This window comes from Chrysochloris asiatica, unplaced genomic scaffold (genome assembly GCF_000296735.1).
Source record: "Chrysochloris asiatica unplaced genomic scaffold, ChrAsi1.0 scaffold00061, whole genome shotgun sequence".
NCBI classification, from domain to species: domain Eukaryota; kingdom Metazoa; phylum Chordata; class Mammalia; order Afrosoricida; family Chrysochloridae; genus Chrysochloris; species Chrysochloris asiatica.
The window spans coordinates 14,277,585-14,292,696 of record NW_006408579.1 but is presented as its reverse complement, the minus strand read 5'-3'; the positions used below and the strand labels follow the sequence as shown (position 1 = coordinate 14,292,696).

General features: G+C 39.9%; 1 pseudogene; it reads right to left on the bottom strand.

Annotated features, from left to right (window-relative positions):
• Positions 1–3,721: 3,721 nt before the first annotated feature.
• Positions 3,722–4,403, bottom strand: LOC102815582 (annotated as a pseudogene).
• Positions 4,404–15,112: the final 10,709 nt, after the last annotated feature.

Here is a 15,112-nt window from a genome sequence, read left to right as displayed (position 1 = left end):
TTTTTTCATTGATGACCTTTATAATTCTGAGATTCACATTTAGGTCTTTAATCCATGCTGAGTTGTTTTTTGTGTATGGTGTGAGATAAAGGTCTTGTTCCAACCTTTTGCATATCGATTTCTTTTATGCCTCTAAGCATCTTTATTAATCTTATTCAATTTGTGCTGACTTTAACTACATTTTGTTTTATCTTTTCTATCATCAAAATTAACAAATGTATACTATATAGACGTGTTCCCCTTGCTCCCCTGCTATCCCTGGTAACCACCAAAGTACTTCATTATATGTGTATATATCTATATTTGACTTTTGTAATTGTTGTTGTTGTTGTTAGGTTCCATTGAGCAACCTTATGCACACAGAATGAAACTCTGCCTGATCCTGGGCCAACCTCACTACTGCTGCCACACTTGAGTCCATCATTGCTGCCATTTGGCCAATCCATCTCACTGAGTGTCTTCCTCTTCTTCTTTGACCCTCCACTTTACCAAACATGATATCCTTCTCCAGTGACTGGTCCCTCCTGACAATATGTCTGAAGTATGAGAGACAAAGTTTGGCCATTTTGGCCTCCAAGGAGCACTCTGGCTGTACTTCTTCCAAAATGGATCTATTGGTTCTTTTGGCAGCCCACGGCACTTTCAATATTCTCCTCCAACACCATAACTCAAAAGCATCAATTCTTCTACGGTCTTCCTTATTCACTGTCCAGCTTTCACATCCATATGAGTTTATTGAAAATACCATGGCTTGGGTCAGGCACACCTTAGTCCTCAAGCTGACATCTTTGCTCTTCAATGCTTTAAAAAGGTCTTGTGCAGCAGATTTGCCTAAGGCAATATATCATTTGATTTATTGACTTCTGCTTCCATGAGTGTTATAGTTGATCCAAGAAGAATGATGTCCTTGTCAACTTCAATTTTTTCTCTGTTTGTTGTTCTTTGGTCCAGTGGTGAGGATTTTTGTTTTCTTTACATTGAGATGTAATTCATACCGAAGGCTGTGCTCTTTGATCTTCATCAGTAAATGTTTTAAGTCCTCTTCACTTTCAGCAAGCAAGATCGTATCATCTGCATATCGCAGGTTGTTAATGAGTCTTCCTCCAATCCTGATGCCATGTTTTTCTTCATATAAACCAGCTTCTCAGATTATTTGTTCAGCAACAGGTTCAATAAGTATTGTGAAATAATACAACCTTGTCTTTCATAATACTGGAACCTAAACAGTATTTGTCTTTTTATATTGCCTTCTTTCACTCAGCACATGACAAGGCTTCAAAAAATTTGTGAAATTAGAAGTTAATGGAATGTTTTCAGGAACCTTTTGAAGACTCTTTTAATGTTCTCCAGATTCATCCTTGTTGTTTTGTCAATTCCTCATAATTCTTTACAGTTGCATTGCATTCCATTGGAGCCCTGGTGGCACTGTGGGATAAGCACTGGACTGCTAGCTATAAGGTGGTTCAACCACTCAGACTCTCTGTGGGTGAAAGATGTGGCTATCTGCTCCCATAAATATTTCAGCCTCCGAAACTTTATATAGGGTTCCCTTGAGTTGAAATCAACTAGATGGCACTGATTCTTTGGGGTCAATATTCCATTGTATGTATGCATCACAATTTGCTTATCCATCTTTTTGCTGTTGTGAATAATGTTGCAATGAACATGTTGCTGTTGTTGTTAAGTACCATGGAGTCAGTTCCAACTCATAGTGATCCTGTAAGGTTTTCTGAGGAATACCTGATAGATTTGAACTGCTGATCTTGTGGCTTGAAGTCCAGTGGTTATCCTACAGCACCACACCAGAAGTCCATAGATGTGTTTATGTTACTGCTCTTATATCTCTAGGATAGCCAGGAATGGGATTGCTAGATCCTAATTTATCTTTATTTCTAGATTTTTTTTTTTCAAAAGCATCATACTGTTTTCCATAGTACTTATACCATTTTATCCTTTGCCATTTTGCAGAGGTGAGATGGTATCTCTTCATACTTTGATCCTGGTGTGGTGCTGTGGGTTAATGCACCAAACTGCAAAGTCAGTTTGAACTGCAAGGTTGGCAGTTCAAGCCCACCAGTTGTACCTCAGACATCCTATACAAGCTTGAAATGGATCGGAACCAACTCGATGGCATGTAACAACAATGGCTTGATGAGAGTCCTTGTGGGGCACTGTATGATAAAGCACTAGATTGCAAAGTTGGTTTGAGCCACAAACTCTAGTTCAAGATCACCAGCTGTTTCTCAGAAACCCTATACAGGATTGCTATGAGCCGGAACTGACTTGACAGTAGTTAACAACAACAACAACAACAACAACAACAACAATGACCATCACTTGTCTGCCAGTTTGTAATACTGTAGTGGTTTATGTTGTTGTGATTCTAGAAGCTTTGCTACTGGTATTTCAATAACACCAGGGTCACCTGTAGTGAACAAGTTTCATTGGAGCTTCCTCACTAAGATAGACAAGGAAAGAGAACATGGCAATCCCCTTTTTTCAAATTGGCCATTAAAAACCTTATGAATACCAGTGATGCATTGTTTGATACAGTGATAAAAGATGGGCCCCCAGGTTAGAAGGCACTCAAAATAGAACACAGTGGCTGCAAAAGTAGGTTCAAACATAGAATAATTATGAGGATGGGGCATGACCAGACAGTTTTCATTCTGATTTACATAAAGACACAATGAGTCAGAACCAACCTGATGGCGCTATAGGATAAAACACTGGGCCATAAGGTTGGTTTGAATCACAAGGCCGATGGTTCAAACTCACCAACTGTTCCTTGGAAACCGCTATACAGTGTTCTTATGAGTCACAACCTACTAGATTACACTTAACGACAATAAAAACAATAATGACTAACCACTACAAGCATGCTTTCAAGTACGTACTGGCTGCCTGAATGTTTTCTTTGGTAAAGTATCTGTTCATGTCCTTTGCGCATTTAAAAAAATTAGATTGTATTCTTGTTGTTGAGTTGTTGAAGTTTTCTACATATTTTCAAGAGTAGACCATTATCAGTTAGGTCTTTACCAAAGATTGTTTCTCAGTCTGTAGGTTTTCTTTCCGCTGTCTTGTTAAAGTCTTTTGATGAGCATAAGTATTTAATTCATAGGAGGTCCCAGTTATCTAACTTCTCTTCTATAATTTGTGCATTTTTTGTTTTGTTTGACAGACTTTTTATGCCAAACAGTAAGTAGGTCCTCTATTTTTGACTCCATGTTACCTTCCAGGAACTTTATCGTTTTCACTTTAACATCTAGGTCTTTGATCCATATTGTGTTAGTTTTTGTGTATGGTGTAAGGTATGGATCCTGTTTCATTTTTCTGCACATGGATGCCCAGTTTTGTCAGCACTATTTGTTAAAGAGAAAGAACTCCATGGACTGAACTTTGACCCATTATCGAAGATCAGCGGTCCATAGGAAGATGAATTTAATTCAGGGCTCTCAAATCTATTCCATTGGTTTATGTGTTTGTCATTGAACCAGTACCAGGCTGTCTTGATTGCCTTTGCTGTATAACAAGTTTTGAAATTGGTAAGTTGAGGCCTCTTACTTTGTTGTTCTTGATTTACTTTGCAGAGTCTCCAAGTTAGTGTAGAAGAAACCTACTGGTTTGTGTACATTGATTGAACAAATGCCTTTTTTATTTTTTATATTTCTGGAGACCTTGAATTTATTGGAGGGCATAGGTCAATGCTACCACAAGGCCTTCACAAATGCAGGGCCCTCCACTTGTCCTAGGGGCCATGATTGGGGATGTATTTGACTCTATAGCCATCTTGGATTAGGCGCTTCTCAGCCACCATGTCTTCAAACTCATCAGCATTGAACTTGGTGAAACCCCATTTCCAGGAAATGTTAATCTTCTGGCACCCAAGGAACTTGAATTTGGCCTTGAGTAGGGCCTCAATCACATGCTTCTTGTTTTGAAGCTTGGTGCAGGATGGACGTGATGACTTGGTCAATGTGGCCCCTAGCCACAGTGCCCTGGGGCTTTCCAAAGGCCCCCTACATCCCTGTCTGAAACCTGTCAGCCCTAGCACAGGACAACATCCTGTTGATGACGATGACATGGAACACATGCAGCCGCAGTTGGATGTGAAAGCCATCTTTGCCACAACTTTTCACAATGTACTTGTTGGCACAAATGCGGGCAGCCTCCAGGGCTTCTGAGGAGAGTTGCTCGTATTCATCTAATACCAAGTGGCCGTGAGTGAGTGGGAACTCACCCACTTTTGCCTTCTTCCCACCCAGGTCAAAGATTCAAATCTTGGCATTGGGGACACCTCAGCAGAAGCAGGACTTGGAATAAGGCTTGTTCTTACAATACCAATAACACCCAGCGGAGGCCCATGGCGACTCCAGGATCTTGTGGAGCACCAGAGGAAACATGTTAGTGATATGTTTATTTATGTTTTTTTTTCCAAATCAGATGAGACATACCATTTGATAAGATTCAAGTCTTCTGCTTAGACTTTTCTCATACTTGCAGTATGGAGATGTAATCTCTTTATGAGTTTCAGCTTTGCCTACTGTTATTTGATAGTGTATCTTACTCCAGCCAGACTTCATGAAGTTAAGCAGTGATTGAGCTGAAAGAGCCTTTGTAATTATCTAGTTCAGCTCTATCATTCTTCAGTTGAGAAAAACAGAGGGTGATTTGCCAAAGCACATATGTTGGTTGCTGGCAACTAGAATCCAGCCTTCCCTGTCCTTCCGGTGTCCTTTCCTTGAACCACACAGCAAAAAAAAATATGGCACCAAACCATACTCTCACAGTTATCCCTACTCAGCTAGGTTAGGTAATTCATTGCAATGACCACACAGAACTTAGACACCATACTCATGGTTCTGGGGTTTATTAGAGAAGTTTACAGGTTTCTATGCAGGATCAGAAAATGCTCATAGCACAGTTCTTCCAGTCAGGACAGGCTTTCCTCAGAGGTGCCCATAGGCAGGCCTCTCTCTGCCCCACCAATTTTATAAAGCTCTTTTAGGTCTGCTGATAAATGCCAAGTCACACTATGCCACTATAAGCATCAGGCTGAAGATTCTAGACTCTAGATCCTTGGGTCAGCAAACCTAGCTTCCTCAATTAAATGCCCAGAGACACCTTACTTTGCAAGCCTCCTATGCAAATTTACTCAGTTTTACTTGCTCCATGGTCTGGGAAGCCCACTGCTCTGTCTCGGGCTCTGGCTCTTTCTTCTGCTGCTAAAAGTCTTCTGCCATGCCATAGAGCCACATGTATGTGCCCCTGCATCTAGGTGATTAAATGCACAGGGATGTCAGGGGCCAAGATGAGTGAATTCTTCCATTGCCACCTCATTTTCTTGAAAGATTTCAATTTGTATTCCATCAATTCCTGGTGCCTTGTTCTTTGTCAATTCCTTCAATGCACCTTGGGCTTCTTCCTTCAGTATCATTGGCTGTTGATCATATGTTACCTCTTGAAATGGTTGAACATCAACCATTCCCTTTTGCTACACAGACTCTATGTATTCCTTCCATCTTCTTTGGATACTTTCTGCATCATTCAATAATTTGCCCGAAGAATCATTCAATAACAAAAGTTGAAGCTTGAATTTTTTCTTCAGTTCACCCAGATTGAGAAATGCTGAGCATGTTCTTCCTTTTGGGTTTTCTGACTCCAGATCTTTGCACATTTTGTTGTAATATTTGACTTTGTCTTCTCAAGCTGAACTTTTAAAGTTTCTATTCAGCTCTTGTACCTCCTCATTTCTTCCATTTGCATTAGCATCTCTATGCTGGAGAGCAAATTTCATTGTCTCTTTTGACATCCATTTTGACCTTTTCCTTCTTCCTTGTCTTCTTAATGAGTTTTTGCTTTCTTCATGTATGTTGTTCTTGATGTCATCCCACAACTCTTTTGGTCTTCAGTCTTTAGTGTTTAATGTATTAAATCTGTTCTTCAGATGATCTCTAAATTTAGGTGAGATATAGCCAAGGTCATATTTTGCCAGAAATTTGGATGCCAACTATATGGCCAACCAATTGGAAGAGATCCATATTTGTGCCCATTCCAAAAAGAGGTGACCCAATGGAATGCGGAAATCATTGGACAATGTCTTTGATATCCCATGCAAGTAAAGTTTTACTCAAGATAATACAGAAATAGCTGTAAGCATACACTGACAGAGAACTTCCAGAAGTTCAAGCTGGATTCAGAAGACAACGTGGAACAAGGGATATCATTGCTGATGTCCGATGGATTTTCTGAAATCAGAGAATATCAGAAAGATGTTTACCTGTGCTTTATTGACTATGCAAAGGCTTTCAATAGTGTGGATCATGGCAAGCTATGGGAAACATTGTGAAGTATGAGTATTCTGGAACACTTACTTGTGCTCTTGACAAATCTGTACATGGACCAAGAGGCAGTTATTCAAACAGATCATGGGAACACTGAATGGTTTAAAATTAAGGAAGGTGTGCGACAGGGTTGTATTCTTTCATCATACTTATTCAACCAATATGCTGAGCAAATAATCCAGTAAACTGGGTTATATGAAGAAAAACATGGCATAAGGATTGGAGGAACACTCATTAACAACCTGCAATATGCAGACAATACAACCTTGCTTGCTGAAAGTGAAGAGGATTTAAAATATTTACTGATGCAGATCAAAGGTCACAGCCTTTGGTATGGACTGCATCTCAATGTCAAGAAAACAAAAATCCTCACCACTGGACCAACAAACAACAGTTTTATCAATGGAGAAAAGGTTGAAGTTGTCAAGCACTTCATTCTTCTTGGATCAACTATCAACACTCATGGATGCAGCAGTCAAGAAATCAAACTATGTATTCCATTAGGCAACCTTTTTAAAATGTTAAAGAGCAAAGATGTCAGCTTGAGGACTAAGGTGCACCTGACCCAATACATGGTATTTTCAATAACCTCATGTGAATGCAAAAGCTGGACAGTGAATAAGGAAGACCATAAAAGAATTGCTGTTTTTGAGTTTTGGTGTTGAAGGAGAATATTGAAAGTGCCATGGACTGCCAAAAGAACAAACAGATCTGTGTTGGAAGAAGTGCACCCAGAGTGCCCCTTAGAGGCCAAGATGGCAAAACTTCATCTCTCATACTTTGGACATATTGTCTGGAGGGACCAATTGCTGGAGAAGGATATAATGTTTGGTAAGGTGGAGGGTCAGAGAAAAAGAGGAAGAACCCCAGAAAGATGGATTGGCCAACTGGCAGCATCAATGGTCTCAAGTGTGGCAAAAATTGTGAGGTTGGCCCAGGACTGGGCAGTGTTTTGTTGTGCATAGGGTTGCTATGAGTCAATACCCACTCAATGGCACCTAAGAACAATAACAATCAGGGTCTGAAAGACATGCTTCATTCCTGAATCTTCTTTGAAGGTATTGAGATCCTCCCTGATGCTTCTGGGATGGTTCGTTTTATACTCATTGCAAGAGTTTCCAGTTTTACAATTACAATTAACATCTACAGCTGCATCATGTCATCCTACCAGTGTCTCCTCCCACCTTGTTTACCCAGATCTATCAGGTAAAAGTTGTTTGCTGGGAGTTACAAGGACCATGGCTGGAGGAAACACGTGAAGTAGCTCACTGTACTGCACACATGATCTCCCAGGATATGCTGTCTTTGTGTGTGTTCTGAGAACAGGGAGTGAGACAACACCCAGGGTTTGAGACTGAGCCAGGCTTTTATGTGACTGCTGCCACCATTAGGTCAACAAAACCAAGATTTCCATGCATGCCAAATAGCCAAAGGATAAATAATATTCTAGAACAGGAACAATAAGACTTGAAATGATTCCAGCTTTTAATTTGTGAAAGAGCTTCTCATACCTTGAAGGATCTCAGATCTGGAATCTCCTGTCCTAAAGAGAAAAAGAAAAAATGATAAGAAAGAGATTTATAATCATATGAATTATTTAAATTAAATTTACAGAATTGGACCCATATCAAACCAACAAATTATCCTTCTTTCTTAGACTGCACTGTGAGCAGCAATATAAATACAGTATGGATTGAATTTTTTCTTAGTAGGTAGATTAATTACTCCCCACTTTATAACATATGGCACCTAACAACAAACTCGATGGCACCTAACAACTAACAACAACAACAGTTAAGCTAACATTCCAGGAATAGGGAACCCTGGGACCATCAAGGGAGAAGAGCATGAATGGAATGTGGGGTCCTATCCAGAGAGGCAGTGATACCAGAGATAGAGGCAGATGATGATGGAGGGGGGAAAAAAAAGTCAATTGTAAAAAAAAAAAAAAAAAGGTATGTTAAAGGTCTAACCCTTGCATTGGTGAATGGGACCTTGTTTTTAGGGAAATAGGATTCTTCTTTGCAGATGTTATTGGTTAAATTAAGGAAATCATACCAGAGTAGGATGAGCTCCAATCCTAATCCTTCCTGAATGGTGTTTCATGAAAGAGAAAGACAGCAGAGAAAACACACAGAGAGAAGACAGATACCATATGACTATGGAGGAAGATGCATCTATAAGCAGCAAAGTTTTGCTAAGGATTTCTGGAATCTACCAGAAGCTAGAAAAGTGCTATAAAATAGTTCTTCTATAAAGGCTTCATAAGGAATGACATGGCTTATACCCTAATTCAGATTTACAGCTTGCAAAACTGTGACAATGTGAATCTCTTGTGGCATTTTACTATGAAAAGAATAGGAAATTAAGATACACATGTACTCAAACTCAAAATCTGCTGCCATTGATTGATTCAGCCTCATAGTGGCCACATAGGATTTCCAAGGCTGTGAATATTTATGAAAGCAGACTACCTCATCTTTCTCTTACTTAGGGACTGGTGGGTTTGAATAGCTGACCTTTTGGTTTGCAGCCAAATGCTTTGATTACTGAGCCACCAAGCTTCCTTGTCTCACACACACACACACACACATACACACACACATGTATTTATAACCTTTCCTATTAAATTAAAAAAGAAGACAAGATGTAGATGTCAGACTTGGTATATGTCACTCACTGTTGTAAACTTTGTTGATACAAAGATAGTAAGACATGTTCTCTTCCTATGGGTCGTGAAATAGCAGGGTAGGCAATGCAAGCATTTCCATTTCATAAGGAGGTAAGCTATAGAAGCCAGGTGACTGGAAGAAGGAGCTGGGACCATTTTACCATTGTAATTACATTTTGTGGGAATGCTACAGTGCAGATAGAATTCTTACAAAACATTCAAAAGAACATAAATCTTACAAATACGGATCTAATGAAGATGAATAGACATGAAACTACCTAAATCAATATATAGTGAAATGCAGAGTACTGGACCAGGTTCTTAGGTGCTGAGGGCCTGCATAGAGAGAGTAGAAAGTCACCACTACAAACTTCCCACCCCCATGAACTACAAATAGAAGTGAAATAGAAGTGAAACTGGGCCATATGCCTGGCCAGCTCTCCGCTAGAGCTTAGCACATCTGGGCTCTGGCTTTATAAAGAAAAGAAAGGAACATTGTAATCCTCATAGTTTTTTCGGTCACAAAGACCCTCAGATCTATTCCCAATCTGTCAGGGTGCTAATCTATGTTGAATATTTGTTCTTCTTCCCAGATCCTTCTTTCCAGAAAGATTTCTCAGAGTAATCTGACCCTTCCTTCAAACTGCCAACTCAGACTGGATTTCTGCACTCCTCTCAGGTGGGATTCCGTTGTGTACACATCTGTCTGGCTAGTTTGTTCCCAATTAATTTAGAATATGTCTGACAAAAATCTGGCTTTTGTTCTGTGTACTGATCAGTCTGCAGCACATTGCCCTGTGAGTGCTCATATAAAGGTGAGGCTTCGTATAAGTGTCTACGAGGAAAACTAGCTTCCACCGGGTAGGGACTTATCGAGTATTCAAAAACTACAGTGATAATACAAACTTTGAGGTAGTGAGAATTTAGGGGACAAAGGGCAAAAGAGAACATTTTCTGTAATTAATAGAGTCTTAAGAAAGTTATTTTCACTACCTGTCTGTCAGTTTGTCATAATGTGATGGCTTCCATGTTGTTGTAATACCAACATTCACTCTTTGTTGTTGTTAGGTGCCATTCAATTGGTACCTACGCATAGTGATCCTACGTACAACAGAACGAAACGCTGTCCGGTCCTGGTCCAACCTCACAATCATTGGTACTCCTGAGCCCATCACTACTGTCATTGTGCCAATCCATTTCATTAGGAGTCTTCCTCTTTTTCTTCAACCCCCTACTTTATCATACATAATATCTTTCTTCAGTGACTGGTCCCTCCTAACAATATGTTCAAAGTATGAGAGAGACAAAATTTGGCCATCCTGGCTTCCAAGGAGCACTCCAGCTGTACTTCTTCCAACACAGATCTGTTTGTTCTTTTGGCAGCCCATAGTTCTTTCAATATTCTCCTCCAACACCATAACTCAAAAGCATCAATTCTTCTACGGTCTTCCTTATTCACTGTCCAACTTTCACATACATATGAGGTTATTGAAAATGCCACGGCTTGGGTCAGGAGCACTTTAGTCCTCAAACTGATAGCTTGCAGTAGAGTTCCCAGACTAAGATTAGGAAGAAAGACCTCATCAGCTACTTGCCCAAATTAATAAAAACCTTATGGATCACAATAAAACAGTGCCTGACTCACTTGCTTTGGACACATCATCAAGCAAGATCTATCACCAGAGGAAGACATCATGTATTGTAAAGTGAAGGGCCAACAAGAGCACGGGAGACTCTTAGTGAGATGGACTGGTACCATAGTCACAACAATGGACTCGAACATGCTGACTATTGTGAAGATGTCATTAACAAGGAACTTATTGATATTAGAGTCCTGAGATGACACTGCAAGGTCAGTTTCAACCGCAGTGTAGGTGGTTCAAGCTCACCAGCTGCTCTTTTTGAAACCTTATTCAGAGTAGCTATGAGTCGATTCCAATGGTACTTAACACACACATTTTCAGTTTACTGTATGAATGTAATCCAGATAAAACGATGCCTGGTTACTTTTACTTTGAAGGTTGGTACAAAACAGTGTAACTTTTCAACCACATTACTCAGAAAGGTTCAGGAGTTTACTGGATTTTGTAAATTCTTTAAAATCATCTAAAAATAATTTTTTGACATCCTTCCTTCTTTCCAAGTTTCATAATCACCTGGGGCAATATCACTCAAGTTTTGTGAATGAAATTTCCCATCTAGTTACATACCTATATACTGAAGACTAGATTGAAGTTACAAAGGAAATCTATGCAAATTATCTCACTGCTTAGTTCAGTGAAGATTTGCTCAGCAAATCTTTTCAACGATGACCAGTGCATAGCACAGGTCATTGTTCTAAAGTCTGTAGATTAAAAAAAAGGTACAATCCCTGCTTATTGGTGAAGAAATAGCAAGGCAGGCAATATAACTGTCTTCAATTTTAACGCAAGAGTTGTTGTTAGTTTCCATTGAGTTGGCTCCAATTCATGGTAACCTTACATGTAACAGAATGAAATATTGCTCAGTCCTGTGTCATCTTTGCAACTGTTGGTTTGAGTCTATTCTTGTGGCTACTATGTATTCTGAATGCCCTCCCACCTAGGGGCTCATCGTTCAGCACTACATCAGACAATATTTGGTTGTGATCCAATTTTCAGAAATAGACCAGGCCTTTCTTCCTTGGGAGTCTTTCTTAGTCTGGAAGTCCATTTGACATCTGTACACCCTGGGTGACCTTGTTGGTATGTGTAATACCAGTGTCACAACTGCCCACATGATAGGAAAATGAAAGCCACTATAGCGTGACAAATTCACAGATGGGTGGTGGACTCAGAAACTAAGGGAGGTCTTATAGTTAGTGGTAATGGCATCTGAACCAGACCCGGTTTGGTTTCACTTTTGTATCATTACTCTAACAAACAAACGTCTAGTTATTCTCAACAGGATTCCTATAATAATTAGTTAACTGGAATGTTTAAATGTATGGGTCTTTATTCAATTGCACCTCTATAATATTACTGGCCAGTAGAACTTTCTGCAATGAAGGAAATGTTCTCTCTTTCCAGTATGGTAGCCACTAGCCACATGCAGCAATTGAGCACTTGAAATGTGGTTAGTACAGCTGATAAATGGATTTTTAAAACTATTTTAAATTTAATAAACATATCTGGATAATGGCAACTGTATTAGACATCACAGTACAAATATCAAGATAACATTGGGGATGAACAATGAATTTTACAACTTTCACTGGAGGAGACGGAGAAAAATTTCCTCAAGCAGTGGTGTTGTTAGTGGTCTTCCAGTCAGCCTCCAACGCATAGTGACCCCATGCTTACCGGAAGGAAATGCTGCCAAGTCCTGTGTCATCCCCACAACCAGCTGCAGATCATTTTGATACCTAGGGTTTTCAGACATAGACTTCCAGGCCTTTCTTCCTACTTCATTTTAGTCTGTCCGCACCACTGACACCTGTTCGGCGTCATAGCAACAAACAAGCCTCCAGTGACCGTTGGATAATGATTGCACATGAGGTGTGTTGATAGGGAATTGAAATCAGGCCTCTTGCATGGAAGGTTAGATTTCTACAACTGAACCACTACTGCTTCATCTTTAACAGGCAGAAAGGCTATTTTGCAGAAGTGGAGGAAGAAGTGCAAAAAGAAACAGACACATGTGCTTATCTGACAGAGACCAGAAGGATACAATCTTTCGAAAAATGAATTAAATGAATGAGGAAGGTAATTGTCATTCCACATGGTGGTGACTGGTAGGAGATGAATCCTCTCTACCCCGGAGTGGATTGCAGTGGCACTTGCATCAGAGGGGAAAATAAGCTCGTGCTTATAAAAGTCTGTTTCTAAAGGAAACAGCTTGACTATTTTTATCTGCTGAAGCCTAGACATATTACTGAATTTTAATAAGTTCTGTGGTCTGAAATGAACTTAGTTGTACAAGTATGTGGGAGGGAGGTAGTATTTTTTTCCTCTTCATATGTGACAAACAAACTAGAAACCCTATGTCTCTGTCCTATGCACCCCACGAAAAGATTTCAGTCAACCCTTAAAGATTCAAGTGCCAGCTCAACAATGGCAAAACATTCCTTTTTCTTCACTCTGACTTGTACATTGTAATAGCTATGTGTTTTCCTAATAAAATCCTATCTGCTTTTTCTTATTTATTTTGCATTTCCACACTAAAGAAATACCCAAGCTACTCCGTATGACAAAGTTTCAACTTTGGTTCTGTTCCAGACCTGAGGCTTCCAGGAGATTTGGTGACCAGGGTCCAAATGACTTAATAAAAAAGGAGATGTCTATAACAGAATCATAGACACTAGCTAAATCCCACCAACCCACTTGGATGCCATCGAGCAATGTAAACACAGGAGTCAAGATTCAAAGGGCTTTCAGGCCACACTAATCTTCTCTGAATTGTAAGGAGTCTTGCTGCAGTGCTGTAGGGTAAAGCACCGAATCACAAGGTCAGTTTGAACTACAGAGTCCGCATTTCAAATTCACCAGACACTCCTTGGAAACCCTAGACAGGGTCACTGCTATGTGATGCACAGTAATAGTAAGGTAGCAGGATATGTGAAGGGGCTTCAAAAAGTTCATGGGAAAATTGAATGAAAAGAAAATGGAATTTCTCTAACTACTTACCCAAGAACTTTTTGAAGGCTTCTTGGGCATTTTTAAACCTGCTTTAATAAGGAAATGTCACTACCTGTTTTCTGTTTTTCTTTGCTTTGCTGAATTAGAAGGAGTGAGTCAGCTTATTCTAGGAGGAAAGGAACTTTCCCATCACTTCCCACTCCCGGGAGGGAAAGCAAATATTTCTCCTTCCCCTCAGGGAGTGTCTGATGACTAAGCTAAGCCTCTCTAGCCTGGAAAAAGAAATGACTTTTTATTGCTATTGATTTAATCTCTAGATTTCATACCTATTGAAGATTATTGCAAGTAAAAAAAAGAAATAAAATATGTTTGGGGGCTTGATGAATAACGTTCTAGAGCTGGAGCTCCCCTTGTTGTTGTTGAGTATCATTGAGTTGGTTCCGACTCACAGCGATCGTGTATAAGGTTTTTGAAGAGTGGCTGGTGGGTTTTGAACCATCGACCTTGTGATTAGCTGTTCAATGCTTATCCTCTGGAGAGCATGAAATATTGGGGGCAGTGGGAAAGAGAAGAGGGAAGATCCTGGATGGGAAGAATTATCTAGGGAAAAACTGAGTGGGTACGCTAGAGGGACATTTGCTGTGAATCTTGGTATGGTGTTGTAGGATAAGCACTGGACTACTGATCATAAAGTCAGCAGTTCAAACCCACCAACTTCTCCTCAGAAACCCTATATAGGGTTGCTATGAGTCAGAACCAACTCAACAACACTAAACAACAACATATAGAGTGAATGGTTAGACAACAGTTCCAAGTATGAGTAGCATCATTGTCTTCATCATCTACCACCCAGTGTTCAAGCAAGTGAAAATCATCCCAAAATATGTACCTGTGACGTCAGTGGGAATTTTATTCCCTGTTTTTGTCATTGTTAGATGCTATTGAGTCAGTGCAGACTCATAGAGACTCTATGCACAAAAGAACGAAACAGCACCCAGTCCTGTGTTGTATTTGAGTCCATTATTGTAGCCTCTACCTTGTGTCAATCTGTCTTGGTGGAGGTCTTTTTCATTTTTGCTGACCCTCTACTTTAACAAGCTTAATGTCTTTCTCCAGAGACTGGTCATTCCTAATAACATGTCCAAAGTACTTGAGACAAAAATCTTGCTCTCCTTACTTCTAAGGAGCATTCTGGCTGTACTTCTTCCAAGACAGATTTTGCTTGTTCTTCTGGCAGACCATGATCCTTTCAATATTCTTAGGCAACATCATAATTCAAATGCATCAGTTCTTCTTTGGTCTCCCTTATTCATTGTCTGGAGTCCTGGTGTGGTGCTGTGGATTACTGCACTGGACTGAAAGGTCAGTTTGAACCACAAAATCAGCGGTTCAAGCTCACCAGTCGCTCCTTGGAAACTCTACACAGGTTCACAATGAGTTGGAGCCAACTAGACAGCACTTAACAACAGCAGGAAAAACATTAATTGTCCAGCTTTCACATG